This window comes from Bos indicus, chromosome 8 (assembly GCF_029378745.1).
Source record: "Bos indicus isolate NIAB-ARS_2022 breed Sahiwal x Tharparkar chromosome 8, NIAB-ARS_B.indTharparkar_mat_pri_1.0, whole genome shotgun sequence".
Classification (NCBI taxonomy): Eukaryota; Metazoa; Chordata; class Mammalia; order Artiodactyla; family Bovidae; genus Bos; species Bos indicus.
The window spans coordinates 96,830,253-96,852,656 of NC_091767.1; positions in this window are offsets into that span (position 1 = coordinate 96,830,253).

The window sequence follows — 22,404 nt, forward strand, 5'->3', positions numbered from 1 at the left end:
GCACTGTTCCATTTAGCTAATGCACTGATCAGAAGGCGACCAGAACCTTTCAACCCAGAGATCTTTCCCAATAGCTGTGAGGAAGGGAGGAGGGTTAGATTATTCACCAAGCCAACCAAATATTGCTGGGTGCTGCATTTGTTTCCAGGGGCTGCTAAAACAAAGTACCACCATCTAGGTGATTAAAAACAACAGCGCTTTATTCCCTCACAGTCCGGGAGGCCAGAAGTCCAAAACCAAGATATTGGCAGGGGCCACGGTCCCTGTGGAAGTTGGAGGGAAGGGTCCTTGCTTGCCTCTCTCCTAGCAGCTGGTGGATGCCAGCAGTCCTTGGTGTTCCTGGACTCATAGCTGCCCAACTCTAGCCTCTACCTCTGCCATCTTCTCTGTGTGTCTGTTTCTCCATGTGTCCTTCCTTATTCTTATAAGGTCACTAGTTATAAGAATTAGGAACCCACTCTAATGCAGCATGACCTCAACTAATTTATATCTGCAAAGACTTTATTTTCAAGTAAAGTCACATTCTGAGGTCCCAGGTGGACATGAATTTGAGGGGACACTATTCAACCCAGTACAAGCACCTATACAGTGCCAAGTGCTTATAGAAAGATATAGGTGAGTAAATGTGCCCTGCACTTGGGTTGCTCACCCTCCAGCCATGGAGAATAGCAGGTATGTGAACACACTGAGAATGGTAAGCACGTGCTGCTGGTGCAGCAGGAAGGACGCATCTCCCCCAGCTTAAGGGTCACAGTGGCAACTTGTGGGCTGACTTGGGAAGGTCTTGCAGGAGGCACCTGGTGGAGGAGGATGGGAGGGCATCAGACAGCATGTTTATCTGAGGGTCTGATCATCAAGCGAGCAGGGCTGGTTTATTGAGATAGGAATGTGGGATCCAAGGTGGGCAAGAGAGACAGATGAAGTCAAACTGCTGGACGAAGGCAGGTCAGGAATGTCCCATGTGCTAGTCTAAGAGAGCTGGGCATTAATCCTGTGGGACTCTGGGAACCACTAGCATCTTTTAGTCAGAGGAAGAATGTAGTCATATTTGCATGTTAGAACAATCACTGTGGAGCAGTGGAAAGGATCCACTGGAAAAGCTAAGATTGGAAATGGGAAGTCCAAACAAAAGACAAGAAATGCTAAGGTTCTGGCATATGGCAGCAACCACAGGCATGGAGAGAAAAGAAGTGATGTAACGTTTATTCAGAAGAAGGAATTGGTAGAACTTGTTGATAGATGGAATGCTGGATGTGGAAAAATAAGGAGGTGGTAATGACATCCAAGGTGCTCTGTTTGGTTTTTCAGTTTTATTTTAATTTTAGTTCTTGGGGTCATCCATAAATTCTCTGGAAATAAACCAAGGACAGAATCCTGGAAGCATCAACATTTAAGAAGCAGGAGGAGGAAAAATTAGCTAGGGAAGAATTCAGAGGACAAAACAGTCAAGTGACAGGAGAACTGGAACTACACCTGGGGAACATTAACAGAGGGTCCCTGGGACCACGCTGAAACGTGTGCCTGAGTCAGGGTGCTAGCCTGAGGAGGGGGAGCCCCAGGAAGGAAGGCTGCTGAGTGGGTGGCTTGGAGACCCAGGAAGGAGGTGGAGTGGGGACTAAGCACCAGGTCACCTTATATGGGGCAACTTGTCCAAGTCTTGATGTCCCCAGAACAATGGGTTCAGGTCAGTTCATTTACTTGTTCAATTAACAGTCACCCATTCTGGTCTGCCCAGAATTGTTCTGGTTTGAACACTGAAAGCATAATGCCCCAAGAAACCCTTCTGTGCTGGGAAAACTGGTTAGTCACCCTAGTTAATGCCACATTCTGTGTCGGATGGCATGGAGCTTAATAATACTCAGAGCAGGCTTTTGAACACCCCATATCCTGGAGGGAAAATAATGGGTTACAAGGACTTAAAAACTGGCAGAGAGTGGGTTGAGATTCCTCTTTCCCACCGCCAAGGAGAATTTAAAGGAAGGTGGTTTAGATATAACTTAGGTTGGGGATAGAAAAGACCTTGATGCTGGGAAAGATTGAGGGCAGGAGGAGAAGGGGGCAGTGGAGGATGAGATGGTTGGATGGCATCACTGACTCAATGGACATGAGTTTGAGCAGACTCTGGGAGAGGGTGAAGGACAGGGAAGCCATGGGGTTGCAAAGAGTCAGACGTGACTGAGCGACTGAACAACAGCAACAACAGGGATAGAAAACACTTTTTTTGTTTGTTTGTTTTAGCAAAATAAGGTTGAGTCCATAAGAAAGTATGTTACCAGGAGAAATATTTCTTGTATAAAGTTAAGATGGGCTGGAGTTAAGCTTATCCTGTTGTTTAACACAATAAAAGCAGTGTGAGTTTTCAAGAGAGCTACGTTACAATGAGAAATAATTTCTCTTATAATGCTGTGGACAGCCAGGGTCAGAAGGAAGGGAAAGAGTCCATGCAGGGTACAATGTGCTTGGTTTTAGATTAGATGGGAGAGAACCAGTCACAGCTTGGAAAGGAAAACCCGTGTCGAGTCTCTCCTTCAATCCCTGCTCTTACCCCTGGCTCAGTTTCCTAGTGAAAGTGAAAGTTGCTCAGTTGTGTCCAACTCTTTGCAAGCCTGTGGACTATACAGTCCATGGAATTTTCCAGGCCAGAATACTGGAGTGGGTAGCCTTTCCCTTCTCCAGAGGGTCTTCCCAACCCAGGGATCAAACACAGGTCTCCTGCATTGAAGGCAGATTCTTTACCAGCTGAGCCACCAGGGAAGTCCAATCAGTTTCCTGGAGCTGCCAACAAATGACTAGAATCTAGCTGGCCTCAAACAACAGAAATCCACTCTCTCATAGTTCTGGAGCCCCAAAATTCAAAATCACTGCACTGAAAGAGCTGTTCTCCCTCTGGAGTTTCCAGGGGTGGGGGTGGGGATGGGGGTCAGGGTGTGTCCCTTGCCTCTTCCAGCTCCTGGTGTCACTTTGCATTCCCTGACTGGCAGCTGCGTAACTCCAGTCTCTGGCTCCATCCTCACTTGGCCTTCTTCCCTGTTTCTCCACAGGTCTTCCTCTTCTGTTTAATCTCCTTCTGCAATACTCTTATAAGGCTCTCATTGGATTAAGCCTCCACCACTGCCAGGCAACTCGGGATGATCTCATCTCAAGATCCTTAAGTTATAATTACATCTGAAAGATTTTTTTTCCCCCAAATAAGGCCACAATCATAGGTTCCAGGAATCAGGATTTGGAAAAATCTTTTTTGGGGTCATGATTCAACTACATCTCTATTAATATAATCCAAGAACATTTCTCCCTCCCTTGTGTTGTGAGGAGAAAGGAGAGCCCCTCAACTCTGACACAGAGCCCACCCTCTCTCAGCCCCAGCTATATAACAGCATAAAAGCCATTGATAGGGCCTCCATGTACAGTTCTCCAATTTGTGCACTGCACAAAAGCCCCTGGCTAGGGAGGCACTGAAGTACAGCCTACTCTCTGCAGGCCATACCATATGACTTGTCAGTATTGCACCCACTGGGGAAAGAGGCACCCTTTTCCTTCTGGGGAAAGGGACTGCCTACATCCCCAAAAATGTGCCTGCTCAAAGTGGACTCCTTTTTCTGATATGAACAAAAGTGCTACCTGGGCCAGAGGAGAACCTGGGCAATTGACATTCGTTAACTCAACTGTATTTGTCAGTGGTCAAGTAGACAAGAGAAGACTCTACACATGGACATCACCAGATGGTCAACACCGAAATCAGATTGATTATATTCTATGTAGCCAAAGATGGGGAAGCTCTATACAGTCAGCAAAAACAAGACTGGGAGCTGACTGTGGCTCAGATCATGAACTCCTTATTGCCAAATTCAGACTTAAATTGAAGAAAGTAGGGAAAACCACTAGACCATTCAGGTATGACCTAAATCAAATCCCTTACAGTTTTACAGTGGAAGTGAGAAATAGATTTAAGGGACTAGATCTCACAGACAGAGTGCCTGATAAACTATGGAAGGAGGTTCGTGATATTGTACAGGAGACAGGGATCAAGACCATCCCCAAGAAAAAGAAATGCAAACAAGCAAAATGGCTGTCTGAGGAGGCCTTACAAATAACTTTGAAAAGAAGAGAATCAAAAAGCAAAGGAGAAAAGGAAAGATATACCCATTTGGATGCACAGTTCCAAAGAATAGCAAGGAAAGATAAGAAAGCCTTCCTTGGGGATCAGTGCAAAGAAATAGAGGAAAACAATAGAATGGGAAAGACTAGAGATCTATTCAAGAAAATTAGAGATATCAAGGGAACATTTTATGCAAAGATGGGCTCGATAAAGGACAGAAATTGTATTGCCCTAACAGAAGCAGAAGATATTAAGAAGAGGTGGCAAGAATACACAGAAGAACTATACAAAAAAGATCTTCATGATCCAGATAATCACAATGGTGTGATCACTCACCTAGAGCCAGATGTCTTGGAATGTGAAGTCAAGTGGGCCTTAGGAAGCATCACTATGAACAAAGCTAGTGGAGATGATGGAATTCCAGTTGAGCTATTTCAAATCCTAAAAGATGGTGCTGTGAAAGAGCTGCACTCAATATGCCAGCAAATTTGGAAAACTCAGCAGTGGCCACAGGACTGGAAAAGGTCAGTTTTCATTCCAATCCCAAAGAAAGGCAATGCCAAAGGATGCTCAAGCCACTGTACAATTGCACTCTTCTCACACGCTAGTAAAGTAATGCTCAAAATTCTCCAAGCCAGGCTTCAACAATACGTGAACTTCCAGATGTCCAAGCTGGTTTTAGAAAAGGCAGAGGAACCAGAGATCAAATTGCCAACATCTGCTGGGTCATGGAAAAAGCAAGAGAGTTCCAGAAAAACATCTATTTCTGCTTTATTGACTATACCAAAGCCTTTGACTGTGTGGATCACAATAAACTGTGGAAAATTCTGGAAGAGATGGGAATACCAGACCACCTGACTTGCCTCTTGAGAAATTTGTATGCAGGTCAGGAAGCAACAGTTAGAATTGGACATGGAACAACAGACTGGTTCCAAATAGGAAAAGGAGTATGTCAAGGCTGTATATTGTCATCCTGCTTATTTAACTTATATGCAGAGTACATCATGAGAAACGCTGGGCTGGATGAGCACAAGCTGGAATCAAGATTGCCAGGAGAAAAATCAATAACCTCAGATACACAGATGACATCACCCTTATGGCAGAAAGTGAAGAAGAACAAAAGAGCCTCTTGAAGAAAGTGAAAGAGGAAAGTGGAAAAAGTTGGCTTAAAGCTCAACATTCAGAAAACTAAGATCATGGCATCCAGTCCCATCACTTCAAGGCAAATAGATGGGGAAACAGTGGCAGACTTTATTTTTGGGGGCTCCAAAATCACTGCAGATGGTGACTGCAGCCATGAAATTAAAAGATGGTTGCTCCTTGGGAGAAAAGCTATGACCAACCTAGACAGCATATTAAAAAGCAGAGACTTCGCTTTGCCAACAAAGGTCTGTCTAGTCAAGGCTATAGTTTTTCCAGTAGTCACGTATGGATGTGAGAGTTGGACTATAAGGAAAGCTCACTGCCAAAGAATTGATGCTTTTGAACTGTGGTGTTGGAGAAGACTCTTGAGAGTCCCTTGGACTGCAAGGAGATCCAACCAGTCCATCCTAAAGGAAATCAGTCCTGAGTATTCATTGGAGGGACTGATGTTGAAGCTGAAACTCTAATACTTTGACCACCTGATGTGAAGAGCTGACTCATTTGAAAAGACCTGTTGCTAGGAAAGATTGAAAGCAGGAGGAAAAGGGGACGACAGAGGACGAGATGGTTGGATTTTATCACCAACTCAATGGACATGAGTTTGAGTAAACTCCAGGAATTGGTGATGGACAGGGAGGCCTGGTGTGCTGCAGCCCATGGTGTCACAAAGAGTTGGACACAACTGAGTGACTGAACTGAACTGAACTGAAAGTAGAGGTGATGGTACAACGTTGGAAGTTTTTCAGGACTATGCCAAATGTGCCAGGCATCAGGACAGGAGAAAAGACTGATTATTTCTTCAGAAGGCAGTGGGTGACTCAGATGGTAAAGAATCTGCCTGCAATGCAGAAGACCTGGGTCCAGTCCCTGGGTTGAGAAGGTCCCCTGGAGGAGGGCATGGCAACCCACTCTAGTATTCTTGCCTGAAGAATCCCCATGGACAGAGGAGCCTGGCAGGCTATGGTCCATGGAATTGCAAAGAGCTGGACAGGACTGAGTGACTAAGCACAAAGAGTCAGACATAACTGGGCACAGCTGTGAAGAGGCAGAGAAGGAGGGTCACTGCAGCAGAGGGAAGGTTCACAGCCTGGATCGCATCCATGTGAGCACACCCTCATCCTCACCCCACCCTCGAATGATAGGAGGGGGACAACATAGCCAGGCTGAGACCTGCTCCCCAAACCCACCTACCCCTCTCCCATGCTCAGTAGGACTCTGAAGTAATCACCAGAGCCCCCTGCAGTAAAGATATGCTGGAATGTTCAGTGAGAGCCAATACATGCCTTTGCTTTGAAGAAAGCTGAGTGCTGTGCCATCCAAGCCAGATGGAGAAGGCAGTAACATGCTCATTGTGGTCAATTGTGTGTCTAGCCGCAGATACCCACAGGTAATGACCCCCCAACTCAGAGTGCCCAGAGACTAGTCGGTCACCCAGTCTGCAGAAGGGGACAGAGGAAAAAAAGCATCCACTTCTAGTGATGCTGCAATCTCTTAGGTGTGTTGAACCCAAAAGACTTTCTATAGCCACTCTTTTATTAGATGCTCACAACAATGTCCCACGACAAGCCCATTTTACAGATTTGGAAACTGAGTTTCAGAGATGTGGTAGTCTTGCTCAGAGGCAGGGCTCCCTACTCCCTGCTTCTAGTCTGGTTTTGCATTCACAATAGTGATGTTTTGCTTCTAGTCTTTCTGTAGGAGACATGCTGAGACTCTGAAGGCCGGGCTCTAATCTCGATCCCCACCTCCACCTTGTAGAGGTCTCAGGGCATGTCACTTAACCCAGCAGCAACATTTACTCTGTAAATAAAAAGGATAACAATAATTTCTCCCTATGATGTCACTGTGGACTAGCCAATAAAAATGATTAAAAAGCAATTGCAAAAAAAAAAAAAAATGCAATTGCCAGCAATTAAAATCAAATACATAATAAGAAAGTAAATAGCTGTATTTGACTAACTTCCATGGGAATTTAAATATAATTTTAAAAAAAAGACCAATCCCTGGATATCCATGTGAGTCAGAGGGAGTCATTAGTGAGATGAAAAGAAAAGTGGATTTTATTGATAGTTTTATTAATAAGAAAAAGAGTAAATGTGTATTGTTTGTCAGAAAAATCAGATTTTCAGGAGCATATGGCAAATTAATCATTAAGACTCTCTTATGGCTCAGACCCACTTAATATGTTCTCTGTGGTGTGTGTACAACAAACCTGCAAAATTACATTACAGTGACTATTAAATGATTCATCAGGGTCACTTCCCCAATAGATTCAGAATCTGGTGCTTATTCATGCTTCTTCATCACTAAGCTTTATTATCTCAATCGTATTTGCCAGTGGCTAATTAGAGGTGATGATACAAGCTAATTGCTAAAATTTTTTAGAACCACACCAAGTATGTATTTGGAGAAGAGGGGGGAATTATAATTCTATCTTTGGCAGCAGAGGTGGGCATTGTGATTTTAACAAATGGTGCAGTGGCAGGTCCTGAAGAATTCGGGATCAGTTTAATATGCAGAGGGCTGAATGCCAGTGTGGACCTGGGGGCTAGATACTATTGTTGCTCTCGATACCCGGGAACTCACAGGCTATAACAGGCTCATGCTTTGTGTGGCTTTCAAGTCCCATGGCTTGGATTTGGTCCATGAGGGCTTTTTCTCTCTTGTAACCCTTAACCACAGCAAGATGGGGAAAATCATGGGGGTGGCTCACCCGGGATATCAAAGACTGGAGAGGTCAGCACACATGGGCTCCAGGTGATGAGAAAGTACAATCCATAAGAGTAGACTTCAAAGAGTAGAAGATAGTTATTTGACAGCAGGATGCAAAGACAAGGGGTTCAGGAGAGGCGATACTTAGAAATTCAGGAAGGCAACCCCAAGAAGTCTGATGACCAATAATCAAGGCTTGTACTCTAGAACAGGGGTCAGGATCGAGACTGGCCCCTAGGGAGGAAGAAGGTAGAAGGAGGAGGAAGATAAAAAAATAAGGCTGGTCTCAAATACAAAGAGTACCCTGGTGGCAAGAGAGATGATGCTGTCCTCGAGAACAGAAGTTGGATAACTGCTCTCGATCCAGACAACTACCTTTAGAGCAGCCTACACTTCATGACATTGTGTTGGGCTGAGCAGCATCCAATGCCCTCAGCATCCTTTCCCACTCCTGGTGCACATTCCCATTCAGAGCAGGCTGGAAAGAGACATTACAACTCCATGTAATGTCTGGCAGGGCTCGCTTGCAGCTAGGGTTTGCCGTACAATTTAGGTTCTTCCAATTAAACGTGCTCATGCCAAATCCGTGTGGGAGAAGTCAAGTGGAGACCATTTGCCTTCTATCTTAACTGTTTCTTCAGGCAAGAAAGGTCATGGGGATACAGGACTGTGGCGAGACTGAGAATGCACCTCCCACTTCTCCACTCCGGGACTGGGATCCACTGAGCACCTTGCTACTGCGCTCTGAAATCCACTCTCACATTCACCCTCAGAGGCCATGCCTCCTGTGGGCTGAGAATTATCTCGTTTTACTAAATTCTCACAAAGAAGCAGATCTTCTTATTACTAGCTCCATTTTGCACTTAAAGACATTGAACTTAAAAGAGATTATGTAATTTCCCCAAAGTCACAGGCTAGTTCAGGGCTGGCTCTCCTGCCTGATTTATTGTGCATGTACCATGGTTGGATGGCATCATCGACTCAATGGGCATGAATATGAGCAAACTCTGGGAGACAGTGAAGGACAGGGAAGCCTGGCGTTCTGCAGTCCATGGGGTCACAAAGAGTCAAACACGACAGAGAGACTGAACAACCATTTGCTATAGGCCAAGTTAGGGCCAACACAGAGGTTATTTCACAAGTTCCTCACTGTAAAGGCATTGCCAGCTAGCACCAGGAGTTCAGCAGGGACTGAATAAGAAAGTGTCATTGCTGTGTGTCTTTTCAATGTTGTTATATCTATAATAATTAGGACTGCCAGATAAAATACAAGCCACTCAGTTAAATCTGAATTTCAGATAAACAATGAATAATTTTCTAGCATGCTGCTGCTGCTGCTAAGTCACTTCAGTCGTGTCCGACTCTGTGCAACCCCATAGACGGCAACCCACCAGGCTCCCCCATCCCTGGGATTCTCCAGGCAAGAACACTGGAGTGGGTTGCCATTTCCTTCTCCAGTGCATGAAAGTGAAAAGTGAAAGTGAAGTCGTTCAGTCGTGTCCGACTCTTAGTGACCCCATGGACTGCAGCCTACCAGGCTCCTCCATCCATGGGATTTTCCAGGCAAGAGTACTGGAGTGGGGTGCCATTCTAGCATAAGTATGCCTTAGGCGATATCTGAACATACTTAGACTCAAAAAAATTATGTGTTGTTTATCTGAAATTCAGATTTACCTGGGTGTCCTGCATTTTTGTTTGTCTAACAAACCTAACATCATGTAACAAACTCCTCCCAAAGAAACAGGGGGAATTGTTGTCCAAAGCCATAATACGAAATTAATTTCTAAGCATTGCCTAAGATGCAAAGCCAGGCATTCTTACGAGCAAGAATACCAACAATAGCTGATTTACCAGGCATCTTTCTACTTGGCAGGCACTTTCCCAGGGCCTTTCGTGTAATAACTTACTCCAACCTCACAACAAGCCAATGGCACAGGCATTACCATGATTCCCGTCTCACATGCAACCAAAACAGAGAGAAATCTGCCCAAGGACAGCTGGCCAGCAAGCCCAAGGGCTGGGATTCCAGCCATGATGACCTGTTCCTGATCCTGGGTGTTTAACCACTACCTATTCTCATAGTCAACAAGGTTCAATTTGCCAAACTAGCCAAGGAATATTCAACTCAGGTGGACCCCAGCGTTACAGATTCCCTCTTCATCTGTTCTTTTCCAGCTGCCCCAGTCTAGGCTCCATCTTTCTCCCTGATTGGCGTCACACCCAGTCTCCTCTGGTCTGGCAGTAACCTAACCGGAGACTGTATTTTTAAACCACCGTTTTCTTTGTAAAAAGCATTGCATGTTTATCTTTTGAAATTTTGGAATATAAAACAAAAGCCAAAAAAAGCTAGAAAACTATCAGATCAGACCAGATCAGATCAGTCACTCAGTCGTATCCGACTCTTTGTGACCCCATGAATCGCAGCACGCCAGGCCCCCCTGTCCATCACCAACTCCCGGAGTTCACTCAGACTGATCTCCAGTAGCATATTGGGCACCTACTGACCTGGGGAGTTTCTCTTTCAGTATCCTATCATTTTGCCTTTTCATACTGTTCATGGGGTTCTCAAGGCAAGAATACTGAAGTGGTTAAAAAAAAAAAAAACTTTAAAGCAACTTAATTTCCTTTTTAAACATGCTATAAAGACTTCCAGTCTTCCTATAGAAACATATGTTCTTCTGATTTGTTTTTTATACAATATCTGAATCATACCATATACAGTTTCGTGGCTTCAATAAACACTGAATATTGTAAACATCTCCTCATAGTCAATCTGTGAGAATGCTATGGACTAAATTCTGTCCTTCCAACATTCATATGTTGATGCCCTAACCCTCAATAAGTCTATATTTGGAGGAAGGAAGACGTTAAGGTTAAATGAGGTTCTAAACTTCGACCCAAATCCAATGGGGTCAGTGCCTCTATAGAAGGGACACAAGAGATTTCCCTGGCAATCCAGTGGCTCTGACTTTACCTTCCGATGCAGGGAATGCGGGTTCAGTCCCTGGTTGGGGAACTAGGATTCCACATGCCTCCGGGCCAAAAAACCAAAACAGAAACAATATTGTAACAAATTTGATAAAAACTTTTAAATGGTCCACATTTTTAAAAAAAGTCTTTAAAAAAAAAGACATCAGAGAGCTGGCTCTCTCTCTCCCTCTGCCTTGTGAAGACATGGCAAGAAGGCAGCCATTAGCAACCCAGGGAGAGAGCCCTCACCAGAAATCCACCCTGCTACACCTTGGTCTGGGACTTCCGGCCTCCAGGACTGTGAGAAAATAAACTTCTGTTTCTTAAGCCACGTGCGTGTGTGCCTGCTAAGTTGCTTCAGTCGTGTCCAACTCTTCGCAACCCTAGGTCTGTAGCTTGTCAGGCTCCTCTGTCCATGGGATTCTCCAGGTAAGAATACTGGAGTGGGTTGCCATGCCTTCCTCCAGGGGATCTTCTTGACCCAAGGATTGAACCCGAGTCTCTTATGTCTCCTGCGTTGGCAGACGGGTCCTTTACCGCTAGCACCACCTGGGAAGCCCCTTAAGCCGCACAGTCCTTGGTATTTTACTACGGCAGCCTGAGCTGACTGAGCTGAGTTAGTTCTCTGACTAACACAGAGAGAATGGGTTTTTCAGAACTGTGTTACTCTCTCTGATGGATATGCTGCTAAGTCACTTCAGTCATGTCCGACTCTGTGCAACCCCACAGACGGCAGCCCACCAGGCTCCCCCTTCCCTGGGATTCTCCAGGCAAGAACACTGGAGTGGGTTGCCGTTTCCTTCTCCAGTGCATGAAAGTGAAAAGTGAAGTTGCTCAGTTATGTCCGACCCCCATGGACTGCAGCCTACCAGGCTCCTCCATCCATGGGATTTTCCAGACAAGAGTACTGGAGTGGGGTGTCATTGCCTTCTCCGCTAGATATACAAAAGTGTATTCAACAAATTTCCTTATGCTATTCCTGTAAAACGCTTCCAAATTTGCCCTTCTCACAAGTGACACATATTACATAAGTGATCTTTCTAGTCTCTTTCCCTTAGGAGAAATATCTCCAGGCAGAGGTCCTGGTAGGGTGACAGGCTGTCTCAGTTTGCCCTGGACGGCCCTGTTTTTGCACCGAGAGCATCACATCCAGGGAAACCCTGGAGTTCTGGCCAATCAGGACAACTGGTCACTATATCCCTGGGTCAACACTGATGTGTTTTCCAAGGCCTTCTGAAGTGTACTGCTGGATCACCCGCCAGATATGTGTTAACTTCCCCATCAACCACATAAGAGGTTTCCCTTGCGAGGTATAGAACCTTATCTGTAATTTACATTAGCACGCTTCAGCACAGATAGGAGAAATATGAGGTGTAAATTAAAAGTAGTCTACACCCTAGAAATGGTTAATTAATATGTGAAGTACCCTAATCACGAATCCATATTCCAGAGGTGGCCTAATCAGGAGGCCATACTCCAGCTCCAGTGCCTGTTACAAGCACTGTGACAAGTGCTTGCTTTAAATACCACTATCTGAAGCTGCACATAGAGCCCGTTCATTAGCATAAGGAATATTAGAAATAATGTTTCATCAGTGAAACGCAAGCTATTCAAGAATCATTCTGCCTTGCATTAATAGATACTTTGAAAAATCAGGTATCCAAACCCAGCAACCTTGGGAGTAACACTTTACACCTTCAGAGTAATACTCTAGGTCAAGAGATCCATTTGATCCCATCATTCCTTCATTTATCAGAGGTTAGGAAATGGGGTGCATTTGGGGGCTATCACAGTGATTAAGGGGTAGGTAGTGGATGGAGGCGGAGAAGGCAATGGCAAGGACAGAGGAGCCTGGTGGGCTGCAGTCCATGGGGTCACTGAGGGTCGGACACGACTGAGCGACTTCACTTTCACTTTTCACTTTCATGCATTGGAGAAGGAAATGGCAACCCACTCCAGTGTTCTTGCCTGGAGAATCCCAGGGACGGGGGTGCCTGGTGGGCTGCTGTCTATGGGGTCGCACAGGGTCGGACACGACTGAAGCGACTTAGCAGCAGCAGCAGCAGTGGATGGAGGAGGATGGCAAGTAAGGATTCAGTACCTGGGTCCAGGTTTGCTAACTATCCTACAGTACCCAGGAAAGTCCGACACCCAGAATGCCAGGGATGCTGGAGAAGCTTAGCCAATGAGCAGAACCCTGTAGCATTTTTGCCTCAAAGTGAACCATCTAGGTTGGAGAACCCCAAGAATGGAGGGTCCACACTAAAATAGATTGGACCAGTCTGTCTGCTTTCCATTATTGTGTTGGGAATTTTGTTTGTTTCTTTACTATTTTTGTTGTTACATGTGGTAAATTTGGTCCAACCTTGCCTGCATTGTAGCACATCATCCAGAAGAGAGGTTTAGAGGAGACCTATTGCCTTCACTGACCTCTAATCACTGAAAACCATGAAACTTCAGCAGAAAAGAAGCTGCTCGTGGCAGACAGGCAAATGAGCCAAGGTCAGGTCACAACAGTGGGTGAATTAAAGTTTGCTGCATCGTGTGAGTATCCCGTTCAGCGGGCTTCCCAGGCGGTGCAGTGGGGAAGAATCTGCCTGCCAAAGCAGGAGATTTGTACGGTACTGGCACAAAGACAGAAGTATAGATCAACGGAACAAAATAGAAAGCCCAGAGATAAAGCCACGCACATATGGACACCTTATCTTTGACAAAGGAGGCAAGAATATACAATGGATTAAAGACAATCTCTTTAACAAGTGGTGCTGGGAAAACTGGTCAACCACTTGTAAAAGAATGAAACTAGGACACTTTCTAACACCATACACAAAAATAAACTCAAAATGGATTAAAGATCTCAACGTAAGACCAGAAACTATAAAACTCCTAGAGGAGAACATAGGCAAAACACTCTCCGACATACATCACAGCAGGATCCTCTATGACCCACCTCCCAGAATATTGGAAATAAAAGCAAAAATAAAAAAATGGGACCTAATTAAACTTAAAAGCTTCTGCACATCAAATGAAACTATTAGCAAGGTGAAAAGGCAGCCTTCAGAATGGGAGAAAATAATAGCAAATGAAGCAACCGACAAACAACTAATCTCAAAAATATACAAGCAACTCCTACAGCTCAACTCCAGAGAAATAAATGACCCAATCAAAAAATGGGCCAAAGAACTAAATAGACATTTCTCCAAAGAAGACATACAGATGGCTAACAAACACATGAAAAGATGCTCAACATCACTCATTATCAGAGAAATGCAAATCAAAACCACTATGAGGTACCATTTCACGCCAGTCAGAATGGCTGCGATCCAAAAGTCTACAAGCAATAAATGCTGGAGAGGGTGTGGAGAAAAGGGAACACTCTTACACTGTTGGTGGGAATGCAAACTAGTACAGCCACTATGGAGAACAGTGTGGAGATTCCTTAAAAAACTGGACATAGAACTGCCTTATGATCCAGCAATCCCACTGCTGGGCATACACACTGAGGAAACCAGAAGGGAAAGAGACACGTGTACCCCAAAGTTCATCGCAGCACTGTTTACAATAGCCAGGACATGGAAGCAACCTAGATGTCCATCAGCAGATGAATGGATAAGCAAGCTGTGGTACATATACACAATGGAGTATTACTCAGCCATTAAAAAGAATACATTTGAAGCAGATCTAATGAGGTGGATGAAACTGGAGCCTATTATACAGAGTGAAGTAAGCCAGAAAGAAAAACACCAATACAATATACTAATGCATATATATGGAATTTAGAAAGATGGTAACAATAACCTTGTGTACGAGACAGCAAAAGAGACACTGATGTATAGAACAGTCTTATGGACTCTGTTGCAGAGGGAGAGGGTGGGAAGATTTGGGAGAATGGCATTGAAACATGTATAATATCATGTATGAAACGAGTTGCCAGTCCAGGTTCGATGCACGATACTGGATGCTTGGGGCTAGTGCACTGGGATGACCCAGAGGGATGGTATGGGGAGGGAGGAGGGAGGAGGGTTCAGGATGAGGAGCACATGTATACCTGTGGCGGATTCATTTTGATATTTGGCAAAACTAATACAATTTGTAAAGTTTAAAAAAAAAAAGCAGGAGATTTAAGAGACTCGAGTTCAATCCCTGGATCGGGAAGATCCCCTGAAGAATGAAATGACAGCCCACTTCAGTATTCTTACCTGGAAAGCTCCATGGACAGAAGAGCCTGGTGGGCTACAGTCCATGGGATTGCAAAGAGTCAGACACGACTGAGCACGCATACACATACATCCCTTTTAGTGCTCTTAAACACCAAGGAAAATGACCTGCAATGGAAATAAAGCTGGTGAGTTCCTCTATTTTATTTAAAACAGTGCATAAGGCAAAATTGTCTGATGCTACTGTTCACTGAAAAGCACGCCAGATGAACATGAAGCTGAGCATATGTGCATTCTCCCCGGTAAATGCAGTTATACAGGTGCCCCTTTTGTTCAACTGATGTACTGTGTGCTCAGTAGTATCCGACTCTTTGCGACCCCATGGACTGAAGCCCACCAGGCTCCAGGCAAGAATACTGGAGTGGACTGCCATTTCCATCTCCATGTTCAACTGATGGACCACCTTTAAATTCCATCTTCAAACAAGCAGGCTGGAACTCAGAAGCAAAGCCACTCCTGGTAGGTAAGAGCCCTACGAAGAGAGGTCTTCCCCCTCACCACCAAAGCCAGCCAGAGGACACTTACGTGAATGAGGGCATATTCCCTACCACAGCAAATCTCAAACCCAATAGGGTATTCAAATCCACAGGCAGGCTCCTTAAAACACAGGTCGCTGGGCTCCACACCCTGAAATATGACTCAGGAGGGCCGAGCATCTGCATTTCTAACGAGCTCTCAATGCTGCTGATGCTCCTGCTGCTGGGACGACACTTTGAGAACCACTGCTCTGGTCCTCAGCCTTGGCGGCACATCAGACCCACCAGCTGGGAGCTTTTAAACTAATCAAGACCTGGCCCCCTCCCCTGGATGATTGTGTCAGAATCTCAGGAGTGGGGCCCAGGCTCAAGATTTTAGCATTCCTTAGGAAATTCCAGAGAAAAGCCAAGGTTGAAAATTATGCTTCTAGAGTCAAGCTATATCCAGCTTGGATGTTCCAAGCTGAATAACAACAGCAATAATAATGATGATAAAATAGATGCTATTCATTATGTCTGATTCTGCCCTAGGCCTCCTTTAGGCATCCTCTAGTTAATCTGTACAATAAGATACCTCTGACCTTTTTTTATACAGATGAAATTTGGGCTCAGGGAGGTCAAACAGCTGGCCAAGGAAGTAAGTGGTGAATTCAAACCCAGGAGGATGTAATTCCAAAATCCATCTTTCTTAACCACCACATCATGTTTCCTCCTGTCATCCATTCAAAAGGGTAGGTGGAAGCCAGAGCCAATCAGAGGGATTAAAAAAGGTGGGGTGGAACAAAAAACAAACCTGAGAGGAATTGACAAAAGGAGAAATGAGCAAACCAGAGGAGGCCAGGACAGTTCTGGAGGTGGCATCAATGTCCAGGAGGCCACCTTTGGCCATCCTCTGTAGATGGCACAGACAGATGGAGCCCATCTGAAGGGCCTCGGTGCCCAGCATGTAAAAGGACAACAACTGGGGAGAGTGAGCTTTATACCTGCCTCCCATGTTCGAGGTCAAGTGGAGACATGGACAGAGTTGATGCCACAGTCGGCACAGGTAAATCCAGGTGACCTCATTCCCTGCCCACGAGGACACCGAGGACTTCAGGCAGCCTGGGTGGGGGTGAGGAAGGGCAGACATGGGCCCGTGACTTTAAAGGAGGTCTGGGACAAGAGGATGGGAACTGGGATTGGGAGGCTTAGGTAGAGAAGCAGAGTTGGCACTGGGAGATTGCTGGTTTCCCCTGGTGCCCAGAGTCTGGGAACTTCAGGGCCCCTGGGAACCGGGCAGTGCCCCTCACATCAAGTGGAGGGGCCTCGGGAGCTGCTTCCTCGTGAGGCTCCTACAGGTTCCTGCCGTCTGCAGTTGTCACTCACCGTCCATCACAGCGGACCTGCACCCAGCTGCACATCAGAGTCACCTGGAAATATTTAAGACAGCAGTGCTCAGGGCCCCCCCCACCACAGATTCTTATTTAATTGATCTGGGGTTAGATCCAAGCATCTTTTCTGTTTTTTTTTTTTTTTTTTTTTTTTTAATGTTCCCCAGGGAATTCTAATGGGCAACCATATTCTAAAGATATCCATAATTTATTTTAAGATACCTCAGCACAGACAGCATGGTGTTAATTACATTTTTGGAGTAAACCAGTAGTTCTTGACCCGGGTTGCATGCTGAAGTCACCTGGGAGCTTTAAAAAGCACCAAAGCCTGGGTGCTGCCTCCAGACGGCCTGATATACCTGGTCTGAAGGGGCAGCACCAGCATCATTGGTTTTAAAAGTTCCCCCAGGGTTCGCCAATAGATGGGCAAGGATGAGAACCACTGGATTAAGTTCCAGCCCAGAACGGATACTATATTGAAATGTGCAAAGTTCTCAGGTGGTCATTCTAATCCAGATACTCATTTTTCAAGAGTATCCTATCTCAATCAAAAATGAGTGCTTTGTAAATTAGCATATTGGACATCAAAAATGAGTTTTATGAAACAGCATGGTGAGTATTACAAATGGGCTGTCACTGGTGAAATTACACTTATAGTATATATATGTATCAGCTAATAATATTTTAGATACACTTTCTACCTTTGCATGAGTAGGGTAGGAGAATCCAGTGAGGCCTGTATCCTTTAATCTTAGGGATATTATATTAGGCATATATTATGCATATATATTGGGCTTCCCAGGTGGTTCAGTGGTAAAGAATCTGCCTTCAATGCAGGAGATGTGGGTTGATCCCTGGGTCGGGAAGTTCCCCTGGAGAAGGAATGGCAACCCACTCCAGTATTTTACCTGGGAAATTCCATGGACAGAGGAGATTGGTGGGTTACAGTCCATGGGGTCTCAAAGAGTCAAACACGATTGAGCATACACTTAAGAGTTGGGGTGGAGGGAATGACATAGGGCTTATCCACCAGAGGGCAGAAACCTTAGCATCTACCTACCACACCAAGAAAGTAACTTTGACCACAAGTGTGTTCCTAATGACCTTCGGTTAAATGGCACCAATGCTTTTCAGTTCTCATCTTGCACCAAAATAAGCCTAAAGAGTTGTGCATGATTAGAGTACATCAAGACAGTTCATAACACCAGGGTGGGAGACCATGGGTCAGACTTGCCAGGAACCTTTATTGAGCCACATCCAAACAGTTTAGGTGGATCATTCCCCCTTTGCAATGGTACTGACATTGTAGCCTCTTTCACCAAAGGCAGGTAGAGTTTGATCCCCAGGGGAGTAAAAAGAAGCTTCTCTGTTCAGTGACCTGTTCACCAAATTTAAACTTCTTATTAAATGATATATTCCCAAACTATACCAACTTAACCCATTCATTTAAGTTAACCCTGAAGAATATTCTTCCTGAGTGTATTCAATAAATATCAATGTTTCCTGTTAGATATAAGAATGACTAGTACTTCTCTCCTTCTACTGGAAGGAAAGAATAACTGCTCAGTGAGCAAATAAAAACCATTTTCATTATCTAAAATTTTGAGCACCTCCTGCCCCATGAGTCCAATTTAAATTATCCCTTTGGCAGACAATACCAGAATGGCTGGGAACCTGGAATTCACACCCAATTGAAGTATCTCTAAGAACTACCACAGGTTGATTTGCCCTCGAGGAGGTGTCCCTTTGACCCCAATTATCCTTTAATTTGTGTGAATCCTCCAATTATCTTTTTTTTTGGCTTTTACTCAAACTATCATGATTATTCATTTATTCATTTTTTGAATAAATGTCTTTTGAGCACCAACTATATGCTCAGTGTGTAGATCCAGGCTCACAGTATGAAGATCCAGCAGTGGGCCATGGAAATCTCCACCTTTGTTGAGTTTTCAATATAGCAGAGACACAGATGTTGAACAAAATATTCAGAAATTAATATGTAATCACACCGGACAGAGGAGCCTGGCGGGCTACAGTCCAAAGAGTCTCTAAGAGTCAGGCACAAGTATCAGGCACACAGAAGCTTCCAGTTAAAAGATGAGTAAGTTCTGTGAATGTGATGCATAGCATGGGGACTAGAGTTAACAATACTGAATTATATATCCAAAAGTTGCTAAGAGCAGATCTTAGATGTTCTTACCACACATACACAAATACATCTACTTATATGAGCTTATAGCTGTTTGCAAAAAAACCATTTTGCAATATATAAGTGTTCATAATATATAAGTTGCAATATAAATAGAGGAAAACAACAGAATGGGAAAGACTAGAGATCTCTTCAAGAAAATCAGAGATACCAAGGGAATATTTCATGCAAAGATGGGCTCAATAAAGGACAGAAATGGTATGGACCTAACAGAAGCAGAAGATATTAAGAAGAGATGGCAAGAATACACAGAAGAACTGTACAAAAAAGATCTTCACGACCCAGATAATCACAATGGTGTGATCACTGACCTAGACCCAGACATCCTGGAATGTAAAGTCAAGTGGGCCTTAGAAAGCATCACTATGAACAAAGCTAGTGGAGGTGATGGAATTCCAGTTGAACTATTTCAAATCCTGAAAGATGATGCTGTGAAAGAGCTGCACTCAATATGCCAGCAAATTTGGAAAACTCAGCAGTGGCCACAGGACTGGAAAAGGTCAGTTTTCATTCCAATCCCAAAGAAAGGCAATGCCAAAGAATGCTCAAACTACCACACAATTGCACTCATCTCACATGCTAGTAAAGTAATGCTCAAAATTCTCCAAGCCAGGCTTCAGCAATATGTGAACCATGAACTTGCTGATGTACAAGCTGGTTTTAGAAAAGGCAGAGGAACCAGAGATCAAATTGCCAACATCTGCTGGATCATGGAAAGAGCAAAAGAGTTCCAGAAAAACATCTATTTCTGCTTTATTGACTATGCCAAAGCCTTTGACTGTGTGGATCACAATAAACTGTGGAAAATTCTGGAAGAGATGGGAATACCAGACCACCTGATCTGCCTCTTGAGAAACCTATATGCAGGTCAGGAAGCAACAGTTAGAACTGGACATGGAACAACAGACTGGTTCCAAATAGGAAAAGGAGTTCGTCAAGGCTGTATATTGTCACCCTGCTTATTTAACTTATATGCAGAGTACATCATGAAAAACGCTGGACTGGAAGAAACACAAGCTGGAATCAAGATTGCTGGGAGAAATATCAATAACCTCAGATATGCAGATAACACCATCCTTATGGCAGAAAGTGAAGAGGAACTCAAAAGCCTCTTGATCAAAGTGAAAGTGGAGAGTGAAAAAGCTGGCTTAAAGCTCAACATTCAGAAAACGAAGATCATGGCACCTGGTCCCATCACTTCATGGGAAATAGATGGGGAAACAGTAGAAACAGTGTCAGACTTTATTTTTTTGTGCTCCAAAATCACTGCAGATGGTGACTGCAGCCATGAAATTAAAAGACGCTTACTCCTTGGAAGGAAAGTTATGACCAACCTAGATAGCATATTCAAAAGCAGAGACATCACTTTGCCAACAAAGGTTCATCTAGTCAAGGCTATGGTTTTTCCTGTGGTCATGTATGGATGTGAGAGGTGGACTGTGAAGAAGGCTGAGTGCCGAAGAATTGATGCTTTTGAACTGTGGTGTTGGAGAAGATTCTTGAGAGTGCCTTGGACTGCAAGGAGATCCAACCAGTCCATTCTGAAGGAGATCAGCCCTGGGATTTCTTTGGAAGGAATGATGCTAAAGCTGAAACTCCAGTACTTTGGCCACCTCATGGGAAGAGTTGACTCATTGGAAAAGACTCTGATGCTGGGAGGGGTTGGAGGCAGGAGGAGAAGGGGACGACAGAGGATGAGATGGCTGGATGGCATCACTGACTCAATGGACGTGAGTCTGGGTGAACTCTGGGAGTTGGTGATGGATAGGGAGGCCTGGTGTGCTGCGATTCATGGGGTTGCAAAGAGTAGGACACGACTGAGCGACTGAACTGAACTGAACTGAATATATAAGTTAATCAGTATATAAGTAATCATCACATTGTATACCTTACATGGTGTTTCGTGTCAATTATACCTCAATAAAGCTGGATAAAAAGGAAAGGACATCCACCTTCCTGGGAAATACAAACAAACTTAATCAAGCTTTATTTCAGAGATAAGAACTGCCTTATGATCCAGCAATCCCACTGCTGGGCATACACACTGAGGAAACCAGAAGGGAAAGAGACACGTGTACCCCAATGTTCATCGCAGCACTGTTTATAATAGCCAGGACATGGAAGCAACCTAGATGTCCATCAGCAGATGAATGGATAAGAAAGCTATGGTACATATACATAATGGAGTATTACTCAGCCATTAAAAAGAATACATTTGAAGCAGATCTAATGAGGTGGATGAAACTGGAGCCTATTATACAGAGTGAAGTAAGCCAGAAAGAAAAACACCAATACAGTATACTAACGCATATATATGGAATTTAGAAAGATGGTAACAATAACCTTGTGTACGAGACAGCAAAAGAGACACTGATGTATAGAACAGTCTTATGGACTCTGTGGGAGAGGGAAAGGGTGGGAAGATTTGGGAGAATGGCATTGAAACATGTAAAATATCATGTATGAAACGAGATGCCAGTCCAGGTTTGATGCACGATACTGGATGCTTGGGGCTGGTGCACTGGGACGACCCAGAGGGATGGTATGGGGAGGGAGGAGGGAGGAGGGTTCAGGATGAGGAACACATGTATACCTGTGGTGGATTCATTTTGATATTTGGCAAAACTAATACAATTATGTAAAGTTTAAAAAAAAAAAAAAAAAAACTTGGCAAATCAAAAAAAAAAAAAACAGATCAGCTGTGTGGTGACCATGACTTTCCACTCACCTCACTGCAACTGAAAAATGTATCAACTCAAAGGTCTCCATTTCTGATGTTACTTGCTATCAGTCTTTACTATAAAGTAAGCTAAACTTTTCCCCTTTCGGGACAAAAAAAGTGAAAAATCTACTCTGCTTTATTTAGTGCCTGTTAAAATTGTGTATGAGAATCAGGACTATCTCCTGTTTAAATATTTACCAAACACAGATTAATCTTCTGTCTTAAATTGAACAGTATAATTTAGTTCCATTTCATTCATTCTAAAATAAGAATTCTCCACTGTAATTATCCAGGTAAAGTCAGTGACTCTCTGAAACTTTCCTTGATTCCCCCAGGCACAGTTATTAATAGTTACGTCCTTCTCTGGGCTCCCACAAGACTTCAATTACAGCGCATTTTTGCATTGTACCATAAATATCTCGAGGTCTTTGAAATTATTTTTCTGGCTCTCTCACTCAGCTGAGGCCCTTGAGGAAAACAACTTGGTCT